Below are 17,951 nucleotides of genomic sequence, written 5' to 3' on the forward strand. Positions count from 1 at the left end.
GGGTGATCCCACCACCTCCCACAACTCAGCAGGAAGTACATTTAAGGTAAAGCTTGAACCAAATCAATGAAGTGAAACTCTTAAAAGCCCCCCTCTCTTTAAGCAATTTTGCTTCATCTGGACTTCTTTCCCCTAACCATGGGGTTCCCGCTGGGCCTTCAACAATGATCCTGGGGCCTGACTCTGACCTCCCACAGGCATCTTCACTTTCCCATCTGCTCAGCTGCCAATAACTGCAGCACACAAAAAACGAGCGGGACGGTCACTGCACATGGCTTTTTCTCTGTGGGCACAGTAGTCAAAGCCTGGCAGAGGTCATCTCACATCTCAGAGAAGAGGCCACAGAAGAAAGCCCGCCGTGGTTCCCCATAGGTTTGCTCTGCCTCCAGTCTTCCTTGCGGTGGATCCAATGCCTAGACAGATGGCGAAGCTGTTTTTGTTTTAAAGAACTGGTTCTTAGAACTCTGTGACAAAACTCGCCTGGCTTCCAAAACCCTGTGTTTACTGACTGACACTTTGTTCTGCAAATCTGCCTGCCAGGCTGTGGTTGCCACCCTCCTCAGCAGCAGAACCTGACACATTCCCCAACAAAGGAAACGGACGAGGTGCAGCACCCACCAACCCATGCAAACACCGCAGTCTCCTCCTGTGCCAGGGGAGGAATCTACATGCCACCGGGGCCCTAATGATGCGGCCTCGTTTTCACACACACAGTACAACCTAGCCAAGAAATGAAAAAGGCTCTTTCAAATTCTCCCAACTACACAAGAGCTTCCTCAGATCAAGCTCTAAGAAATCCTCCAGGGATAGAGAGAAGTCCCTGTCTGCCCCGCCTGAACTCTGCAAATTCAGAAAGAACGGAGTTTTGTCCTCTAGGGAGGGGACTGCACATAAGTACCCACTTCAAATTCTAAAAGCGAATTTAGGGGATCACTTTCAGAAGCTCTCTGGATGCTGTAACAATACAATATCCTCAATCAAAGACAATTACTCTGGAAGGTGACAAATGGACCTAGAGGGTTAGCTTATAGGATGATGATCACAATCATAAAAATTACTCTACAGCAGTGATGGGCTGCGGGGAGGCCCGCGGAATGATCCCCAGTGGCTGCACAAACCAAACTACAAAGCATCATTTGCATCCTGCCTTGAAAAAACAAGGCCAGGATTTTTTTTTTCCTGCCCTACCTTGGCAGAGCTCCACATCATAAGCTTTTTGCTTTTGTTTTTGAATAGTGGAAGAAAAGTGTCTTTGCTCCAGGCGGGTCTTCACCAAAATAAAAGTAGACCATCTGGCTAGCTGTCCCCAGGAACTCTCTGCACTTGAGTCCTTGCCTGGGCTTAGGCAGAGTTCGCACCCTTTTGGAAGGGGGATGTCCTCCGTGGAAGAATCCACCTGACCTCTCCTGGCCCAGGTGAGGTGCTGTCTGGCTGGCACAGCCTCCATTATTGACCCTCCCTTTACACTCTCACCACTTCAATCCCTCTGCCTCCTATGAAAGGATAGCTAGGAAGTCAACTGTTCAAAACCTGAAAGTCCAAAGCACAAATTGTCTACCCCTTCCCTCCCCGCACATCCTTCAGACAATGGTTCTCACTCACTCTTGACTATTCACCACTCATTAGCATCTCCAGTAGAGGAAAGATGAGGTCTTGGAGAAAGTTTCTCATCAAGCAATGATGCTACCTCGTGGCCTCGCTGGTGTACAGTGGGAGACAAGGTCAAGATTATCCATTCAATAGGATGGTGGGTCAGGTTCTCTTCTTCATGTTATTCTTCTATACCCATAGTTCTGAATAATCTCAAAATTAGTCAAGCCCACAAATGCTTGAGTTCCTATTCTATGAAAGAAAGAAGGAAAGGAAGGCAAGAAGAAGAAGGGAGGGAGGAAAAAAGTAAGGGAGGGAATGGGAAGAAAAAAAGAAAATGTTTACATGTCTTGGTTTACTCAGGCTGCCATATCAAAATACCACAGACTGGGTGACTTAACAATATAAAGTTATTTCTCATAGTTCTGGAAGTCCAAGATCAAGGTGCTGGCCAATTCAGGCTTGCGGAGAACTCTCTGCCTGACTTGCAGATGGCCCCCTTCTCATTGTGTCCTTACATGATGGAAAGAGAGAGTTCTAGGGTCTCCTCCTCTTCTAATAAGGGAACCAGCTCTACATGATTAGGGCCCCACATCATGACTTCATTTAGTCTTCATCACCTCCTCACAGGTCCCATCTCTATATATAGTCACACTGAGGGGACAGGATTTCAACAGATGAATTTGGGGAGACACAACCAAGTCCATGGCATTATGCCTGACCATTTGGGGACTGCATGGTAAACCAGACATATCGCATGTGCTCAGGAAATTTATATTCTAGAATTAATTTATGCTAAGAGTAGAAGGGCCCTCAAACTTTACGCAGTCTTTTCCCACAAGCTCCAAGGATTACTTCTAGAAAAATTCCAAGAAGGTACCTTCTGATGGGGGGTGGGGGCTGGCTATTTTACCCTAATTCAACAGAAAGGGTCACAGAGGCACAGAGAGCTGAGGTGGCCAGGGCACTTGTGATGAGGTAACATAAAGAAATTAAACTCAAAGTGTGCCTCTGTCTCCAGAGGGAGACAATACCATAAGGTTTGAGGCACCAACCACATTCCTTATCACTAGACTCCTAATACTGAAAGGGCAGAATCTGTCAGGCCAAGATGTTCAAAAAGACTTCGTGATTCAGATTGCAAGAGGAACATTATTTGGAAACTTTTGTCCAAGCCAAGATCAGAACTGCAGCTTGTTAGAGAGAGGAACTCTACTGTTTTCCTGAGTTCTGAAGGAAGAGTTTCTATGCTTATTGATTTAACACGTTCAATATCCAAAATAGTACAGCATATGAAAGACAGCGTAGACCCGAGGTGCAACACACCAGGATTCCACAACAGCCTCACTGAATTAAAAATGGCGATGACCTAGACAAATCCTTGAGTAGAAATCAATCAATCCAATACAATCAAGTAAAACTTACTGAGTGTTTACTATATACCAGATAAGTCATAAGTCTTTCCCATTTATCATCTCAATTAATCCTCAGGACAGCTCTCTGAGAAAGTTAATATTCTCCCTACTTAATTGATAACGAAACTGAAGTCTGGAGTAACTGGCTCATGGTTATACATCTAGTAAACACGGAGCAGACCAGAATTCAAACCCAGGTAGTCTGGTTCTAGAACCCACACTTTAAACCACATTATAGCACAACCTGTGCTTTAGCTTTTCAACTACAGCTGTCCACTGGACAGAGTGATCAGTGTTTGAAATGTATAACTAGAATCTAAGTCCAAGAAGGCAGGGACCTTGCTTCTCTTAGGTAATGCATAGAAAATTGCATGGAACATAATAGGTAGTCCATGAATATTTATTAAATAAATAAATAACAGATTGTATTAGATTTAGTGAAATTACTATATTAGTTTCTTTATTGTCTTCCCCATTTTTATATCATTTTCTACTCCTGTCAGCAATGATAACCCTTTAATAATCACTGCCTAGTAAATGTAAGTAGCTTTCAAAGATTTCCCAACTTGGCTCCAACCTCCTGCAACTTTATTTCTTGGTATCTCTGTTAACAGGCATGCCACTCTGCTCATCTCTGCCTGCCCCTGTTCCTACCCTCACCCACTCTCACCCAGCCCTGAATTTCTAGCAACTGGGTTACTCTCTCCCTCTTCTCCATTACAGGATGCTCACTTATCTTTCAAAGCCCCATCTCTTCTAAGAAGCCTTCTCAACAAACCCACAGTAATCTCTCCCTCTTCCAAGACAGGTTCACTTAGAACATATCACCTGCTTCCTTATTCTTTCCTGTCCCCAGACTGGCAGTGTGCTGAGGGCAGGTACCAGGCCTTGACATGTTGAATATCCTCTCCAACATGCAGCAAAGACTTGGCTGTTCAGACACATCGTGAAGAGAGATCGACTGACTGATACAGATACATCTCATCTAAAGGCAAAACATTTGCTCATTTCTTTTCAATAAAGGCCAAAAAAATAATTAAAGTAAAATCCACATGATGTAAAATTCATCATTTAACCACACTGTACCACCATCACCCCCATCTACTTCCAGAACATTTCATCACCCCAAAAAGAAATCCTGCATGACCCAATCACTATTCATTCCCCTCCTATAAACCTCTTGTAAGCATTAATCCACTTTTTAGCTCCATGGATTTGCCTGTGCTTGACATTTCATACAAATGAAATCATACAACATGTAGCCTTCATGTCTGGTTTCTTTCACGAGCATTATGTTTTCAAGATTCATCCATATTCTAGCATGTATCATACTTTATTCCTTTTTAGGGATGAATAATATCCCATTGTATAGAGATATGACATTTTGCGTATCCAGTCTCCAATCATCAGTTGGTGGGCATTTGGGTTTTCATCTTTTAGTTTTTGTGAGTAATGCTGCCACATGTTTTTGTTCAAATCCCTCTGAAGTCTGCTCACATCTTACTAGGAAAGAACAAATTCATTGACTAAAAGTGCTAGTTGCTAAGTCATATCCAACTCTTTGCAACCCCAGGACTGTAGCCTGCCAGGCTCCTCTGTCCATGGAATCTCTGGGCAAGATACTGGAGTGGGTTGCCATTTCCTTCTCCAGGGGATCTTCTGGACCCAGGGATCCACCCTGGGTCTCATGCATTGCAGGCAGATTCTCTACTGTCTGAGCCACCAGGGAAGACCCTGGTTCTATAGTAGAGATAAATAACTTTTCTCTTAGTAAAATACTATCATCATTAAAAAATATTCAGGTCCATAAGCAAATTTAATTGTTGCTGATTCCACAATATTTTGAATTCCTTATTGTTTATATCATAGTATATCATAGGCCATATTTTCTAACTTCTGTATTTAATTAATATAATCATACTTAAGCACAAGGGTAATTCTCTCATAAAATCATAAGCAAACCTGATTCCTAGACATGTTAATTTAACATTATTTGGTGTTAAATAATAACTAAGATTTATTGAGAGCTTACTACATACCTACGTAACACCCTTTGAAGTATATACTGTTGGCATTTCACAGGGGTTGAAAAGAGGCTTAGAGAAGATAAGTAGACTGCCAAGGTCACAAGGGTTTGGGCTGGAGATCGGACCCTCACCAGGGTTATCACATTTCATATAGTAAATCACAAGGTCAGCCAGGAGTAGACCCCGACCATCAACATCTTGTCTCCTTGCTCATGACTTTAATCACACGTGTTTGTGTAAAATCAACAGTGAACCTTTAAGCCCAATGCCCAAAGGAAGTGTACAGAATGGATACTCAAACCTCTCACAGTTGTGCTAAAACCATTTCAAAGCCAACAATTCCAAAATCTCCTTCAGGAATGAAAAAAAAAAAACAAAACTATTTTTTCCATCTGAGTCTATCAGTTGTATGTGGTAACAGCAAGTTAGGATGTTCTAATAGGTACACGGAACAATCCACATTGATGATGAATAATGCCTTCTACACAGAAAAAGGACCACAGGCCACCCACATGCTGGAAACATCATTTTGCTCATAGGGCCTTTCCACCATCACAGGTATTGAAAGCATTTCAATATTAGACTTTGAGAGAGATATCATCTAAAGATTCAGGAAAACATCCATGCCCCCGAGTTGCTCTCTGATTTCTCCTGACAGATTACAATGAACAGGAGAAGAGTGGAAAGCAGGAATGAGAAGGTTTGCTAGCCGATCAACTTGGAGAGGTGATTTTGTTTTAGATTCTGAAGAGTGGGGCTCTGCTGACATTACTGACCTCTTAGGCACTGGATTTGCTGCCTGGAAAAGTACAACAATCAACTATGATGGTGTTGGTCTGTTGCTTCCTGACACACAGCTCTTCTGGCTATAGAAGTAAGGGCAAATTAAAGGATGTTTAAATCTTCAGGCCTCCTTAGCCCCTCCAAGACCCAAATTTTGTGACAGTTGGGATTCTGAGTTTATTGTTTTCCATCACTGTTACAGCTATAATTTGGTATTAAACATGATGCTTTAAAAGTTTTTCAAACTTTTTACTGAAGTATAAAATATATATCACAAATGTATACAAATCAAAATTAAATAGCTCAATACATTCTCATCAGCTGAACACATCCATTTACCCTGCCCCCAAGGGGCTTTCCAGGTGGCTCAGAGGATAAAGAATCTGCCTGCAATGCTGGAGACCTAGGTTCAATCCCTGAGTCAGGAAGATCTCCAGGAGAAGAGACTGGCAATCCACTCCAATATTCTTGTCTGAAGAATTCCATGGATAGAGGAGCCTGGTGGGCTCCATGGTCACAAAGAGTCAGACACACCTGAGTGACTAACACTCACTTTTCATATAAGCATGGCTGTGCCCACCAAAGCAAGACCCAGTTTTCCCCACAGCCAGTCTCTCCCATTAGGAAACTTGCAAAAGTCTCTTATATTTATGCATCAGAGGGCAGACAGAAGAAGCAAGAACTATAATCCCACATCTCCAGAACAAAACCCACAGCCACAGAAAGCTAACCAAAATGATCACGTGGATCACAACCTTGTATAACTCAATGAAGCTATGAGCCAGGCCATGCAGGGCTACCCAAGATGCATGGGTCATGATGGAGAGTTCTGACAAAACAGGGTCCACTGGAGAAGGGAATGGCAAACCACTTCAGTATTCTTGCCTCGAGAACCCCATCAAGAGTATGAAAAGGCAAAGAGATATGACACCAGAAGTGAGTTTGATCTAACTCCAAGAGATAGTGAAGGACACGGAAGCTGGGCGTGCTGCAGTTCACGGGGTTGCAAAGAGCCAGATATGACTTATTGACTGAACAACAGATTAAACAGAACAATATGAGCATTTCAGAAGCCCTTCTAGGCCAGAGCTTTAATCCAAACACAAAAATAAGTCCCAGCAAGCACCCTGTGCCTAAAAAGTGCATTTAGCATCAAATGTGCTCCTTGGGACATGAGCACAATAATGTGACAACCCATCACTGCTGTATTTTTTCAGCACAAGCAGCAGCATCTACACAGAACTTCAAGCAGAGCACAGTACGCATCCCTCACAGTACCGAGGGATGAGCCTCTCTAAATCACAGGAATGGAGCCAAATTAACAGGCCTAATGACAACGAATTGAGAATTCATTAACTAATCAGGAGCATGCTGAATACAATTCTTCTGCCACCTGCAAAGAACAGTCTCCTCTTCCGCTTCTCCACTTCAAAGGCATCTCTATCCTTGGTAAAAACCAAATATCCACTTAGTAAAGGATAAACAAACTGCAAGGGGGTGGGGGAGTGGAAACATGAATAAATAAACCACTTGCCTCTCTGCAATCCACTTGGCTTCTCCTCCTTTAATGGACTCACAATGATAGTCTGTAATCAAGGTGCCGTGATGGACTCAATTACAAGAAGCTCTAAGTGACCTCAAGCGAGTCATGTATTGCTTTCTCCTGGGTACCTGCCTCTTTTAGCCTGATACTCCCAGTCAGAAAACCTCTTATCTCAGACACTAAAGGATTCCTACAGCCACTGAGCAGCAGCTGCCTGAACACTGTGTAAATGGGCTCTCCACAACCCTTCACAACCAGAAAGGCTTCTGCCATTCGGCCTCACTCAAAGCTGTACTCTTTGCCTAACTGGCGGGGCGGCGGGGGGGGGGTGTGAGGGTGGGGTGGGGGGGTGAGGGTGGGCGGGGAAATAGCCACCTACAAATATCCACAGGAACAAGGGACTGAGTTTCCCTTTAAAAGAAACCCAGAGGCAAAGGCTGAATGAATGACATACTTCTTCATAAATCAGGCTAAAAGACCAATCCTGTGTGAAAAGTCCATGACCTTTCCTGAGGCTCTGACCTTAAATTTGAATCTTTTTCTGATGCAAAGAATGTAGTCAATTGTCAGGCTCTGGATTAGATCTTTACAGGAAGTTTACAACCCTTTCCCTTCAGGGCTGGAATCCAGTCTGAAAGTTGGGGGTAAGAAATGGTATCTACCTAACATCTGGGGAGTCCCCCAACCTCATAACTGCCCTACTGCTGCTGCTGCTAAGTCGCTTCAGTCGTGTCCGACTCTGTGCGACCCCATAGACGGCAGCCCACCAGGCTCCACCGTCCCTGGGATTCTCCAGGCAAGAACACTGGAGTGGGTTGCCATTTCCTTCTCCAGTGCATGAAAGTGAAAAGTGAAAATGAAGTTGTTCAGTCACGTCCGACTTTTAGCGACCCAATGGACTGCAGCCTGGCAGGCTCCTCTGTCCATGGGATTTTCCAGGCAAGAGTACTGGAGTGGTATGCCATTGCCTTCTCCGATAACTGCCCTAACATATCAATAATTTTCTAATGCATTTAACTGCATTTCAATCTCACAAGATTCTCAGCTTCTAAACTAACATCTGAATCTAGATTTAGAGAGAAAATTTTAATACATCATACACATGGTGACCATACCACAGAATAAAGAATCATTCTCTGAAATCAGAGGCCTTATTTAGGTCAGATCAGATTCTTGTCTTTGATGAAGCTGGGGAAAAGAGGCCCAGAAATGTACCTTTGCCTATATGATATCCTCAAATCATGTGAGATGTGAGGAACATCTCACATTTTTAAAATCAATAATAAAATCTTTCCATAAGAGAAGTCACTGGGTATAGCAGGAAACAACTCTTCTTTGGCCAGATATCAGCTGGGGCTTCTAACAGACTTGTGTCCCTTTAATGCCATATCATGTGTGCCCAGTTGCTCAGTCATGTCAGACACTTTGTGACCCCATGGACTGTAGCTCCCCAGGCTCCTCTGTCCATGGGATTTCCCAGGCAAGAATACTGGAGTGAGTTGCCAGTTCCTTCTCCAGGGGATCTTCCCAACCCAGGCATCAAAACTGCATCTCCTGTGTCTCCTGCCTTGGCAGGCAAATTCTTTACCACTGCGCCACCCGAGATGATCTTAATGCCATGTCTCATACCCCCAAACCAGCAGATTAATGATGCTTCCACAAAATCACTTTCTTCTTTCCCAAATCCTACATCTGACACATTGCTTCAAGTAGTTTAACTGTGGAAGGCCTTGACCTCCTTTCTTTGTCTCTCTGATTCAAGTGTGTCTGTTTCCTTGGGGCTACCAAGCTCAGTTGGATGGCTGGCCAGAGAGGAATGGAGCATCAGCCAAGCCCTGAACAATGGGCTCCTTTCTCCGGCTGTCACATGAACGGCGTTGTGTTACAGCCATTGTCCCTCCTAGCAGAGACGGAGAGGCACGGGTTCTCACAGACCAGCTATTCTCTCCGACCCCCTCTGACCAAGTCACTAAATATTAGAAATGAAGAGAAAAGAAAAGGAAAGAACATTTGTGCCTTTGGAGCAATACAGCCCTAACAAGGATTATTAGCATACCCACAGACCACCTGTGTCAGAAGACCCTGCCAGAAACACCCATCCCCGTGCTCACTTCGGCAGCACATATACTAAAAAATACACAGCCCTGGGCCCCACACGGCACACCTGCCTGCAAGTGTGTGCTCAGTCATGTCCGACTCTTTGCAACCCTATGGACTGTAGTCTGCCAGGCTCCTCTGTCCATGGGATTCTCCAGGCAAGAATACTGGAGTGGGTTGCCATTTCTTCCTCCTTCTTACTAACCCAGGGATCAAACTCGCATCTCCTGCATCTTCTGCATTGCAGACAGATTCTTTACCACTGAGACATGGGGGACGTCCACAGTACTAAAAAATACCCAGCCCTGGGCTCCACTGCACCCCTACTAAATCAAAATTAGAGGTAAGCCAGTATCTGCCAGTGATTCTTAAGCCCCTAAACTTTGAAAGCAGAGGCCTCAAGCATTTCTCACCTCGCTGATGGCCTGATTTTGCACACCTATCAGTTCAAGGAACACACAGGAGCTCGGATATTGAAACAGCATGTACTTCACACTGTGGTGATCCAGTCTTCATGTGAGGAGAAATGACTGGGAGGAGAGAGATGAGAAAAATGAGGGCACCAAGTAATGTGGGGAATGAGACAGGAAAGTTAAAAACTAATAATAATGACTGTTGAGAAGATAATAGGAAGTTGGAGGTAGGAACAGCAAGGAGGAAGAAGAGGGAGATAAGGGGAGAATAAAAGGAGGTGCTGACGCAAGCTGGCAGAGGCTGCACCTTCAGCAAAGGATGAGCCGTGAGAAAGCTCCAGTGGTGGGCTGAACAGATGACAACAAGCGAGCATGTTGCATATTTAGTTCAAAGTTTTAAGATGGGAATTTCCTCCATAGTTTTCAGCCTTAAAAGTCAGCCACTTAGAGTTGAATGTTTGGTGATATTGTATGAAATGAAGTAGATATGAAGTGATATCCATGGTTGGGCTGATGACCTCATGCTAAAAGTCCAGTGGTGTGGCAAGGTCATCCCTAAATTAAACTTCTTAAAGGAAAATACGAATTCAGATCTAGATGATCTTAGAAGAAACTTAAGTCCTGTCTCCATCCACACCCCCGAAGAAGCTCTACAATGGCTGAAAGAACGGTTTTCTCATTTCATACCTTCTCATGGAACAGGGGCTCAATTTTTACTTGACTCTCAATAGGGTGCCCTAACGCACACTGGGTTTATATAATAAAATAATTGCAGTATAATGTGAGGGGCCCCTTAAGTGCACAGAAGTGTTGTGGAAGCAGGGAGAATCCAGTCCTATAGTCCCAGACGTGGTCGTTGTAAAACAGTTCTCAAATGTTAACTCATTACTCCTATGGGATGGTTTAGTCGCTATTGCTTAAAGGTGTCTTACAAATCCCTGCGGCCATGTGTTTACACTTCCCTGTATAAAATGCCTCATTCACTCAAGTCTTCTCCTTCAAGGCCCCGCACTGTCAGGATGCCTCTGGTGAGCACACAGCCCTCTCTCTAGGATAAGCCCTCGAGAGCAGCTCTCAGAACTGCACACCAGGCCCTCACTACACCCAGCTTTAAACCGTCACTGCCGTTTTGTCATCTATTTTTTAAGGCAAATATCTTGGTACTTACACATAGTGTGTATCCCTATGTCCTATATACACCAAACACACATCTGATGGAGGCAAAATAAAACTCACTCTAATTACTTTCTCACAGAACAAAAGTCACATTTTATCACTGATTCCTTGTGCAAAAAAAAAAGAAAAAAAATGAAGTATCCTTCACAAAATATCAGTGGGAGTAGATAATCGAAAGTTTTCGTCTTGATTGTGGAATTAATCCTCTAGACCCAAAACAAAGATTTCATACTTTTATTTTGTTCTGTGTGAAACAAACTAAATTTGTGGGGTTTTGATTTTCAATTTGCCATATTTTTTTAAAAGACAAGCATGATCCTTTACTAGAAGGTATTTCAAAGACTCATCACGGGAATGATCATCTGTGGCGAGGTTCTAGAACTAAGCCAGTCTATGCAGCTCAGCCAGCTCGGACAGGATGTCAAGGACAAAGTGCTCAGTTCAGTTCAGTTCAGTTCAGTCGCTCAGTCATGTCTGACTCTTTGCGACCCCATGAATCGCAGCACGCCAGGCCTCCCTGTCCATCACCAGCTCCCAGAGTTCATTCAGACTCACGTCCAAAGAGTCAGTGATGCCATCCAGCTATCTCATCCTCTGTCGTCCCCTTCTCCTCCTGCCCCCAATCCCTCCCAGCGTCAGCTCTTTTCCAATGAGTCAAGTCTTCTCGCATGAGGTGGCCAAAGTACTGGAGTTTTAGCTTTAGCAGTCACACTCTAGATGGGGCCTCCTTGCTCCCAATCCTGTGCACACATGTATCAAGATGAGGCTTTCTATACTGAAATACTGTGTTTCTTTGTCTTGGGAAGAGGGGGATGGTACCATTTATTGCCCTCTGAATAGGAAATTGAAGTGGTTAAAATGCTTTACATAGTTTCTTTATCTAGGAGTATAAATCATTGGAAATGAAATGAGAGGAAATCACTAGTAATGAACATCCATAATGACAGGATATATTATCACATTCACACTTTCCAGACTGGCTAATGGCACAAAGTATACGTCATCAAATAGAAGCCGCAGGGTGACCTGCAGTTTTACAAATAAAGTTGTATCAAGGAGAATAACATTGGTTTGCATCTTAGTTTTTCCTGATAGTATAAGAAATCCTTTTATTAAGTTCTATACATTCATCTTCTGCAAAAACTATTTTGAAAAGGAGAATGATTATAGTGAAAAATAATCTTAAATTGGGAAGAAAAGGGAGTTGAGATAAATATAAAATCTTGGGAAATTCAGAGAGAGGGAATAAATGAATGAATGAATAAATAAAGAGATTAGGAGATCAGTTAAGAGACTTATGAAAGTACAGCCAGATGCAAGCTTAAATTAAGGCAGAAAAAGTTAATACTGGAAACAATTGAAAAAGAAGACTTAACAGAAGCCAATGAGTCCTGTTTTAATTCTTAAAGCTAATATTGTTAATGAAATACTGGGTACACATCCTTGACAAAATGAGAGCCAAGGCAGTTCTTAATACTGCTTTGTTTGAAGTCCAAAGAATTTGGATATTTGTAATTCATTCTTTGATGCTCCTACCTTCCTGCTCTATGTCAGTGGAAATCTCTTACATCAACCTATGAATGAACATTGCTTTGTTGTTTATTTTATGGTGGTGCTGCCCATGAGCTAAAAGTTCGGTTTTTGAAGCATCACCATCTTTGTCATGACCCTGCAATTTGTTCATTTGTTAAAATAGTATTACATATTTCCATTATTACAAAAAATGAGTGGGAAGTGAAAAAATTAAAAGCATAATCATAATTATAAGAAGACTTTGTCTCATAAACTTAATATGTGAAATGAAGATGGAAGTTATTAGGCATGCCCCAAATGGCAAATCTTTAGTCTGAATCAGGTACTTATTTAATTTGAACAAGTTAACTGGGACTCAAACAGGAGGAAATATCAAAATTAAAGAGCACTTAAAAAAAGAAAAAGAAGAAAACACTGAATAGTGTGTCTTAAGTGGCAAGATGTAATTAAAAATTTATAATATGTTTTTCTCTCTAGGCCCAGCATCCCCTATAACATGTAAGATTTTGCACAACCTTTGAACCTGTTTTTAGGACTGCATCCTACTCTACTTAAGTAAGAAAAACAATACTGAATGAGTCACCATGTTTCTGATCAAATATAAAAACAAATGGAAAGGTGTTCTATAGACTAAAAAGCACAGGGTAAACCACTACAGCGCCCTGACATTCACAACCAAAACTATCTCAAAGGTATGATAAATTCAGCTCTTGAATCATAATACGAATACAGTTTTGAACTTACAACATTAATTCAGGGGCATCTGGTGTTTCATAAATCTTCTTAGGATATTCTATCTTGTCCTTTTTCCACTTTATGTTATTAACTTTGTAGACTCTGTCTAGCCAAATTGTGAATTCGTGAATGGCTTGTCCACAGTCTGACTAACTCAAACCCTTGATGTGTCAATCAAAAGTCAAATGCATTCATTCATTCATTCATTCATCCTTCCTCCACATTCTTTAGGTATTTTTTAGGAAATTACTATGTGCCAGTCATTTGGATAGAGGCTCAGAATAAGGAATGATAAACTCACCAATCAGTTGGAAAATAATTCAGGTAACAGAGTTGACACAGTATGAGAGATGCTATATTAAAATTATCCACAAAGCAGAATATTAATCACATGAGATACCACTGTTTATGTAAAATAACTAGGAAAAGCTCCACAGGAAACGTCTTAATTAAACTGCATCTTGAAGGATGAGTAGGTAGTAAGAAGTTAGTTAGACCAAAAAGAGGAGAAAAGACATTTCCTGCAGAGGGAAAAGCATACACAGCGAGGAGTGAATGAGGCAATGCATTCTTTAAGAAATAGTAACAAGATCAACATCAATGGGGCCGAAAGGCTGAAGCACAGGGTAGCAGAGAAGTAACCTAAGAAGATGATGCCAAGTTGGTCTTATGTATGGTATTAAGAGGTTAGGCTTTATGCCATAAGTCAGTGTTTCTCCAAATGTGATTTGAGGTCACCTCTATAAGATTCATTTGGGGATCTGCTCAAAAGCAGATTTCTGGCCCTTACATGTGGGGTGAAGCTCCAGAATCTGCATTTTTCAATAAGTACCCAGGTGACACTGACGACACCATCTGAGGACTTGCCAAAGATTATTAAATAAGGAAATGACACGATCAGATGTGTATTTTACAAATACTCTATTAAACAATCATGAGGAAAGTAAATCGGCGGTTGCTAAATGAGCACGTGCAAGCTTGGGTTAGTATTAGAACCATCTGGGGAACTTGTAAAACTGCAGACTTTTCACATCTCACCCAGGACTTACTGCACCTGAATCCAAGAGGAGGGAGCACGGATTTATATTCGGTAGAAATACATGAAATCACAATTTTACCAGGGTCAAAAATGGTCAAATTTTAGCAGTTTCTCACAGGTCCATCTAATACTTTTAACAAGTCCTCCTCTATGTTTTTGATATACATCTGAGAATAGCTGATGAAATACAAGCAGAGTCAAATGCTTTTCTTTTTTTATTAGCAGTGTCATTATTCACTTTGACTGACATGGAATGAAGTAAGTGACATAACTTATGAACCTAAAACAAAAGTTAAAAGAAAAAGAGGATATTCAAAAAACAACCACCAATGAACTAAGGCAGCTAATTTAAGGATGTTAGAGCCAGAGGAACACCAGAGATTACCCAGTTCTTTCCCTATCTCCCCACACATGATGAAGCTAATGGGAAAAGTGCCCTTCTAGAGGTTTATATTGCATATTTTGTTCAATCCCTCAGTGATATAAGCTCTTCATTTTAACAGGTATTGAAATCATTAGAGCTAAAAAGTGTTAGAGACTTAATTTATAGAGTAATAATGCCACATGAAGTTCTAAACGTGTTTGTGTGTGTGTGTGTCTGGGCAGGGGGTAGGCATAAAGCAAATACTTGTGCTTTTCCATTTCTAAAATGAAGCACACAAATTTAAATAATATAGAACCTAGAACAGTGCTTGAACTGTAATAGATGCTTGATAAATATTTATTGAACAAATGATTTGACACTCTTAAAAAAAATAGGTTTAAGGATGCATAGTAATCCAACAAGTTTTTAAGGCACTATAGTTTACAGGTTGTAAACTGAGTGTACACCTCCCACCTGCTAACCTGTCCCAAGCACCTTTTGACACTCAACCATGACCCGTCCTCTACAAACCCCAGCCCTGCAATTTGCACCTTTCCTCTAAACAAGCCCCAGCAGGAAGCAATACAAAGACCATGTCGGAGCAAAGTTTGACAACGCATCACATTCTAGGTGGGAATGAAGCCTACATGAGCACAGTTTTCAAAGTTCATCCAAACAGAAAGAATGGCTAACACTTACTGATAACTAACAAAAACTATATCATCACTATACGAGTTAACACTGTTAGAATAATAATGATGATGATGATGCTAATAACAGCTAATATGTGCTTACTATTGCCAGGCATGTTAGCATTCCACACACACATTAACTTATTTAATCCTTTGAACTGCCCTCTGGTATGAGCATTGTTATGATTTTTCTGACTTTGCAGCTGAGGAGAGAAAGGTTAAGTAATACCCCAAATCATACAACTGGATAGTGGCAGAGTTAGTGGTTTCCCCCAGGCCCCCAGGTCCCAGAGCATCCCCTCTATTGAACACTCTGACCTCAGAGCAGCACAGCAAAAAGTACCCTGCAAGCTGACCTCTTGGAGTGTTCACATCAGAAAAATGATCCGGTCTTTTCATCCATAAGAAGTGAAACATCACATACAGTGAAGACTATACACAAAGTGAGGCTCAGAATATAAAGGAGAAAGGCCAGGGAAGCCCATTTTAGGAATAATAAAATCTCAAACTTTAACTCTCCCTGAAGAATTTGGATTCTCCTGTGGGGATATTTTCTAAAGAAGTATCAAAGTTGTCACTACATTTCATTTACTCCGTGGTATCACTCATTTCCAGAAAGAAAGACAAAATACTTTCTTAAACCAGGGCTAAAAGTCCTAGATCCAAGGAATTAAAAAGACCAACAGGAGATAGCTCTTTGCATAGTAACTATACTGGAGGAGGAAATGGCATCCCACTCCAGTACTCTTGTCTGAAGAATCCCATGGACAGAGGAGCCTGGCGGGCTACCTTCCATGGAGCGGCAAAAGAGTCAGACACGACTGAGCCACTAACACTTTCACACATGGCTGGAAGAACCGCCCTTCCCAACATCCCCTGAGGTACCAGGTATTCAAACAGGTAAGAGAGGCCTTCAGTCACCCAGCCTGTGATCCTGATGCCCCCTAAAAGACCGTGAGAACACAGGAGGAGGGAACATTCCACTCCGACCACACAATCTGAATAGCAAGTCCTGGAGAAAAAGAAGTTTAGAAAACAAGATCCCAGAGGACAAGCAAAGTGGACCTGACAGCAAGGACCCCGCCAAAACTGTTTCATTCCCAGTCTCCCCAAATCTCCCTACACACATCTATGACACTGGTCAACAGAGAACCAACACAAACAAGGAAATACAAAGGCAGAAATTATGCAAAATAAGATGCGTAAGGGGGGCATCTCACGAAAAATACTCCAAGAAGTTCTACCCAGCTCCCGGTACAAGACCAAATCCAAACACTAACAATAAACCCTGGAAACCAGTAAACAAGCCAGACCGAGCCCATCTTGCCCCACCTCACGGGGCACCCGGGGTATCCTGGCTAAGGAAAATCTGCCCCCAATCCGGCCAAGGTCCGGCGGCTGCCAGAAGGGAGTTTGCCCAACTCTTACCCGAGATCCTGAGATTCACAGCCCAACACTTTCCCCCGGGTTTTGACGCAGCGCCAGCGGAGAAACAGAATCTGTTCCAAAAGGCGCAGCTCGGTTCCGAGCAGCGTCCCCAAAAGAGCGATACTTCGGAGTCTTGGTTCAGGCTTAGAGGCTCGGGAACGAAGACGGGTCTGAGTGCGTTTCCAGACCCCCGGTTTCGCGTACCGAGAAAGTACTCGCTGCAAACTTGAGTCAGGTTTTTCCGTCTGGCCCGAGATGCTGAAGGAGGAGGGGAGTAACCCGAGCCTGGCGCGGGATGCGAGCAGTTGCCGCTGCTGCAGCTGCTGCCGCCGGGACAGAGACTGCTGGGGGGCGGGGGTCTCTGGGCGCGGCGGGCAGTCCTTAGTGTGATCTGCAGGATCCTCCCGGCCCAGTTCCTGCGCCCCGATCGCGGGTTGTCCCTGTCCTGAGCGGCTTCCACCGCCCGAAGAGACTGCGCCAATAGTCTGGCTACTAAACTGGCACACCTTGGGGTTACCTCGTGGGGTTTACCAAGGGGTAGCGGAGAGAGTGCCCGTCTGAGTCCCAATTCACTCTCAGGGCCCCAGTGTCAAAGTCCCCAGAGGTTCTGGAGCCCCTGTGAAGATTGGGGGAAGTGGGGACAGCACCCGAGCAACCAGCAGGAGGGGATGGCACGTCCCCAGCGGTGCCAGGGAGGGAGCGCAACCGCGGGACATAGAAGGGAGGAGTGACTAGCGGTACAAAAGTGTTCGCTGCAGCAACTAAGTGGTTGGAGAGGTGGGGCGTGGGGTGAGAGAGTCAGATTTACGAGGCGGAGCGGAGAGAGAACTCCACGGGCCAGCAGCAAAATCCCTCCAGGCCAGCTAAGACTTCCCGGGCGGAGATTTCTTGGGGAATGGCTCCCTCTGCCGACTCTCCAGGGAGACCCCAAGAGACCCAAAGACGAAAAGCGATAAGGATGAAAACGCTTTTCCCTATCTGTGTATTTGGGGAGACACGAATTTTGGAATCCCCTTCTCTGATCACCATCCTCTTTCTTAGGAAACAATTAACCTGCATGAGAATGACATGAGAAGATACACACTTCTTATCCACGGAAAGTTGTTAGCTTTTTCT

General features: G+C 43.2%; 1 protein-coding gene across 1 annotated transcript in view; it reads right to left on the bottom strand.

Moving 5' to 3' along the window:
• Positions 1-17,563, bottom strand: part of MEGF10 (multiple EGF like domains 10) — a 178,669-nt gene extending 161,106 nt beyond the window's left edge. The window contains exon 1 of the mRNA XM_061422913.1: positions 16,836-17,563. The gene's annotated coding sequence lies outside the window, so the exon portion shown is untranslated. The remainder of the gene's footprint in view (positions 1-16,835) is intronic.
• Positions 17,564-17,951: the final 388 nt, after the last annotated feature.

This window comes from Bos javanicus, chromosome 7 (assembly GCF_032452875.1).
Source record: "Bos javanicus breed banteng chromosome 7, ARS-OSU_banteng_1.0, whole genome shotgun sequence".
In the NCBI taxonomy this organism is placed as follows: domain Eukaryota; kingdom Metazoa; phylum Chordata; class Mammalia; order Artiodactyla; family Bovidae; genus Bos; species Bos javanicus.